General features: G+C 38.3%; 1 protein-coding gene across 1 annotated transcript in view; it reads left to right on the top strand.

The window, feature by feature from the left end:
- The first annotated feature begins 313 nt into the window (after positions 1–313).
- The window catches only part of LOC311307006 (NACHT, LRR and PYD domains-containing protein 3-like), a 50,053-nt gene continuing 44,366 nt past the window's right edge, over positions 314–6,000 (top strand). The window contains exon 1 of the mRNA XM_084435689.1: positions 314–729. The gene's annotated coding sequence lies outside the window, so the exon portion shown is untranslated. The remainder of the gene's footprint in view (positions 730–6,000) is intronic.

Raw genomic sequence — 6,000 nt, 5'->3', positions numbered from 1 at the left:
AAGATGTATACGGTTTAAAATGTATGCAAATCCACTTTGGAGACGTATGTGTCCTTACTGGAGCTCCTCTGTTAGCTATACATAATAAAATGTGATTTACAGCAAAATCACAAAAGTACCACAGCCTACTATATAGCGTCTTTACACCTTCAACAATGCAACAGTTTACTGTACAGTAGTTCAACACATGCGATCATTTGATTTGTAATACTCACATTTGAAAACACTCTCGTCCGTCATCCTTTCCGTCACGTTCGAGTATGACGTATCCTTCTTCTTCTTTTTTATGACGTATCCTCTCGCGTGGCCTCCTGGGATAGAAGAGTATCCATCGGTTGAGCACTCAAAAATCTGGGCGAAAGCAGTAAGCCATCCGGGAACTTCTCGCCTCCTCTTTTATGAATGCTGATGTTTCGAACGTACTGCTTCCTTCACGTACTGTTTTCGCCTACTATATAGTAGGAAAGTAGGCATATTCGAACGCACTTAAGTCCGAATCTCGCGATAATTAGTACGTCACCCAGGTAATTCTCGCCTACTCTTTTTCCCATACTAGAACGCAGCCAAAGTAAGTTCTCCTGTCGCCATTTTAAGCAGGAAAAATGTGAAATACGATACGTAAAAAACAGAGCAAGTGTTTATCAACGTTTAAGAAGGAATTTACGTGTAGTTTTATGATGTTAAAGCTGGAGGATTTGAGATCCTGTATCTTGTAAAAGTTTGATCAAGGTGAGTGTTCATGCGTGACTTTCTAATATTAATATGAATCTCTGGAGGATATTTTACGTGATTGTTTGATATGAAATCTTTCACTTCAGTGTTTCTTTTGTGTTTGGTGATGTTTGTGATTCTCCAGAAGTTTAACATTTTATGTGTAAACATGTATAGGCCAATTCACACCTCAAAGACAAACGTCAACAAACACGTTTGTTGTTTTTGATTTATTTATCGATCAGTGTGTGTCGATGTGGGTCGGGGTTTGTTTTCTTTTTCACCCGAACATGTTCAGTCAGACATTCACTTGACATGTTAAGTCAAGCGGCAACCTCCCCGTCTCTCTCTTGAAACAAACACGGAAGTGAGTTAAACTGCAATTCGTTGACTGGCCGCTTGGGCTGGCTGCTGAAGTGAGTCAAATCTGTATCTCCCCCATGTTAAAATTACCAACTTAACAGCAGAAAAAACATGTTTACAGCCTGGATCTCTATGTGGCTTTGGTCTATACAGCTAATTTTGCCCTTCATAACAACTGTGAGGGGGTGATTTTTTTTTTTTTTATAACTCATCCGTTTAGATGATTAATATTTAAAGTTCTGCATAATTAAGGTTGTGGCCACTTGAGTGACAGGTGGATTGCTGCTGATGTCAATGCTAGCCGTTTGTCTGCTGTTACTAGCATAGACAGTAAAAGGTTACTAGCCGTCTGTTACGGTTTATCTGGGGCATGTTCAAGTTCAAAACGGTGCGCATTGCGCAACGTTTTGCTACGGTTTCCGGGTTGAACGTCATGTTTCCTGGAAACGGCGTGCACCGGTGAGCAACGGGGTTTGAGATACGTTTTCTCTTGTTTGGTGGGTGTGTCAGAACTGCAGTCCAATCAGCAGCAACATGTATATAAAGCACGTGGTATTAAAGTGAACTCGCACAATGGGTTCAAGAAAAGTAATTTACAAATGTGTTCGATGCAGCTCGGTATACGCAACAACTGAGGATATTAGAAGACATGTTTGTCGAAAGTTTTATTGTAAAAAATATAGGATATCAACATAATGATGTTGTTGTTTATATTTTTAGCTTCATTGCAAGTGTAATTGGTATAGAAATAAACAATGGTAATTAAGTGCTTTTCCTAAAAATGAGAAAGAAAATACAGGGTATTAAAACAGTATGACCTACAAATAAAGTCAGTATGTGAGGCTAAATAGATGTGTTTTAGTCTGAATTAGGTAAGATGTGTGCTTCCATTTCAGTTTCCACAAATCTCTTCACTCGATTGGGATGTTCTCATTTGTTCTGGGCGGCAAGTGCAGTAACTGTAACATCGGGCATATTTTGTAGTATTAAACACATATTTATACCGACTTCATCAGGCTCTGAAAATTCTTCACAAAGAACACAAAGAATGGCCTTCTCAGCTGCCGTAGCTGCAACTCTTGCGTCATCAGAACAGTGTGTTCAACGCATCACCGTTTCTGTTTAAAAAAACGTTGTTCAACGTTTTGTCGGGGCTGAATGCAGCCCTGGTGACCGTGTTAACTGGTGACCAACTTCCGTTCAGATGTGAGCAGATTCGTCGATTCTGAAAGCACAAACTGACGCGATATTAAGCTGTCTAATAAACGCAGACTTGCTCGTTACATGCCTTTCGTATTCTTGTAAAGATGACAAAGTATTGCTATGATCTAAAAAAAAAAAGAAAAAAAAAAGGTAATCTTTCCACGGGTTTCGAACGCGCGCAGAAAAGAGCTCCGTGAGAACACCGTGATAAACATGTTGAGCTATCTCACTACTACCTGTCCGAATCAAAACAATGTGCCCTTGTTAACTTGTGACCTCTGTGTGTTTCCTATTACAAAAACTCACCATGGCGTTATTTTAGAAAATGTATACTGCATGGTTTATGATTTCAAAGCACATTACATGGACTCTGTAGTCAGACAATGGTACATAATTGTGGAGAGGCGGTATTAACATTAAGTGACATGGCATCTGACGCACAGAAGCCAATGGCACATGTCACTATGCATATTGGCACATCCGGTGGCACATCCGGTCTTCATTGGCATGTGCCAGTGGTGGATAGTGGCATGTGTCACTGACATCGCGACACACTGACACCGAGTCGCGGAACATGTCACCGTGTTGCGACACCTCCAGTAGTGACTGACAGATTAATCGAACACCTATAGCCTACTGACGTAATTGTGGCACAAAATCCTTAATAAATAGCCTAATTTTGTGATATTTAAAATATCAATTAAACGAAGTAAAGTGCATTAATATTTTTTCAACCGTGTTATTTGTGTCACGTCTGTATTTGATTGACATGTGCCACTGAATGTTTTGTAATACCAGTGCTACTTTATGTTGTTTATCTCGCAAAGTCACAAACTGCCCATTCTAGAAAAGACATGAAATAAATCTATCATGGGTCACTACGAATAACGTAGGCTATTAACAGTCGCGCCCGTTACTGTAAACCTTTATTTTTGCGTGATGCTGCACAGACGCACGCCAGTAGGTGTCAGTATAAGTGAGTGTAACACTGGCCAGCGCAAGATTCTCATCTGTGGCTTAAATATTTCAAGTCCTTCCAAAAAGTGTAAAAAAATTAATTATTAAAAATCATTTGTTTGTTAGGCTATGTATCTGAAAAGGAGTATACCGAGCTACTAGCAATATTCTTTATTTATACAAGTGCAAAAAAGTGCTCAGTGCATTTTAAAAATTCAACAAACTTTCGGTCGCGCAGGACCTTCCTCAGTAGCCTACCTTTAATATTTCAAAAATAATTTTATGGGATTATTCAATAAATAAAATATTTTTTTGTTGTACAAATTAACTATGTGCATATGTTACATAATCTACATTATACTCCGGCAGACAGCTGCAGGTGTCACTACTGGAGGTGCCACAACATAAAGAGACAGTTTTAGTGACACAGGCCAACTGGCATGTACCAGTGGATATTGGCATGTGTCACTAAAACGTGAGATGTGCCAATGGATTGCATCATATGCAATTTGCTTAACAATTTGCTTTATGCTGTCAAAAAATATGATTTATAACATCGCTAAGTTAATGTGTAGCCTACAACATATAATTCGATACAATTATTTTTGAAATATTAAAGCCACAGATGAGAATCTTGCGCTGGCCAGTGTTACACTCACTTATACTGACACCTACTGGCGTGCGTCTGTGCAGCATCACGCAAAAATAAAGGTTTACAGTAACGGGCGCGACTGTTAATAGCCTACGTTATTCGTAGTGACCCATGATAGATTTATTTCATGTCTTTTCTAGAATGGGCAGTTTGTGACTTTGCGAGATAAACAACATAAAGTAGCACTGGTATTACAAAACATTCAGTGGCACATGTCAATCAAATACAGACGTGACACAAATAACACGTTTGAAAAAATATTAATGCACTTTACTTCGTTTAATTGATATTTTAAATATCACAAAATTAGGCTATTTATTAAGGATTTTGTGCCACAATTACGTCAGTAGGCTATAGGTGTTCGATTAATCTGTCAGTCACTACTGGAGGTGTCGCAACACGGTGACATGTTCCGCGACTCGGTGTCAGTGTGTCGCGATGTCAGTGACACATGCCACTATCCACCACTGGCACATGCCAATAATGTCAGTGACACATGCCACTATCCACTGGCACATGCCAATGAAGACCGGATGTGCCACCGGATGTGCCAATATGCATAGTGACATGTGCCATTGGCTTCTGTGCGTCAGATGCCATGTCACTTAATGTTAAAACTGCTACTGTAATTGTGGCTACTACAGTTGTATAACAACTGCTATGGTTAAACTGGTTATTAATGAAAACATGGTTCTGTGTCGTCAGATACTAGCTGATGTCTCAGGTGATGAATATAATAACGTTATTTACATGTTGCTTTCAACGTTATTTTATCCTAAAATTAATTTAGAAACATATGTGACTTCATTTACTTTGTCGTTTTAATACTGAATGAAATGTAAACGTCACATTGTAGTCGCAATTATGCTTATACACATTAACTGGTAACTTGTCACTTGCGTTCAATAGCTCTATATAAACAATATAAACTATGTCCTGTAGTCGAAACGTTTCACATACATGCTACTGTGTGAACGTTTTACCTTGTGACTTACGTTCAGTAGGCGATATATCAATTATTAAAAAAAAAAAATATATATATATATATAAAATCGGTATTTTCTGTTTGGGAATATATTGCACAAAAGCAGTCGATAAGTAGCCTAAATGAGGGACCGGTTTGATATATGAAAATACAATTAGAATACAATACAACATCAGCTTGATGCAGGATTGGAATTATGTAATTGTACAGTTACAAATAATTAACGTGATTCTCCAGCAACAACATTGCTAATGCTAGTTTAGGCTAAATTATGACGCTATGGCTGTCACGTGGTTCATGTAAGCCCCAATAGTTCCAAAACATACGCTGGCTGTCATGTTCTTCTATGGGACAGACAGCAGCGATTGCATTATTGAACGGTAAATATAAAATAAAACACACTCCCAAGTACCTTTTCAGCTGTTATTACATTATTGCATTTTGTTAATGTCAGTTTTGCATTTGGAGATAAGTTTTAGGCTATATTTTTGGAGGGAAAAGCTTAGTGTTCATGTTCGCATGGGTAGTAGCACTGGCTTTAGCGGCTCTAACTTAACTTTTCCATATCATTCATCTGATGATGGACGTCTCATGATATTTATTTTAGCACAACTGGGCTGTATAAGGCTATTGATTCCCGTGATTTTGCTTATAAATTCCGATTCAGCCATTAGCCTACCTTTGATCACGCAAAGAGGTCTGCCGTGGCGGTCCGTTCAGAATTCACTAGAAGCTAGCTCACTTCTTCTGATGAAAGTGGCCACCCCCAGGACCACAACATGAAACATGATCATGTTAAGACTAAGAATATAATTTTAAGATTAAGCCATACACATTATCAAAACTATAACAGATTAAAAACGAATTTACGCTTTTATGTTTGTTTGGGTCTATAGGTAAGTGCAGAGTGAAGATTTTCCTCTATGGCTCTGGGTTAGTGTACAGAGTAGGCTAAGAGTAAGGGTAGCTGTAACTCAATCCAAGTAACTTAAGCAATTAACTAACAAAACACTTGTAACTTCTGTTACAGCTATTGAGACATCAATTAAGCATGGCTGATACAAATGAAGGTTTTCAAATAAAATATTTTTTATTAAACAATGACAGACAACTGAAATGTGTGCTTGTG

The sequence above is a fragment of the Rutilus rutilus genome (genome assembly GCF_951802725.1).
Source record: "Rutilus rutilus genome assembly, chromosome: 17".
NCBI classification, from domain to species: Eukaryota; Metazoa; Chordata; class Actinopteri; order Cypriniformes; family Leuciscidae; genus Rutilus; species Rutilus rutilus.
Note: the sequence above shows the minus strand (reverse complement) of the source record. Positions and strands in the feature narration are given on the sequence as shown.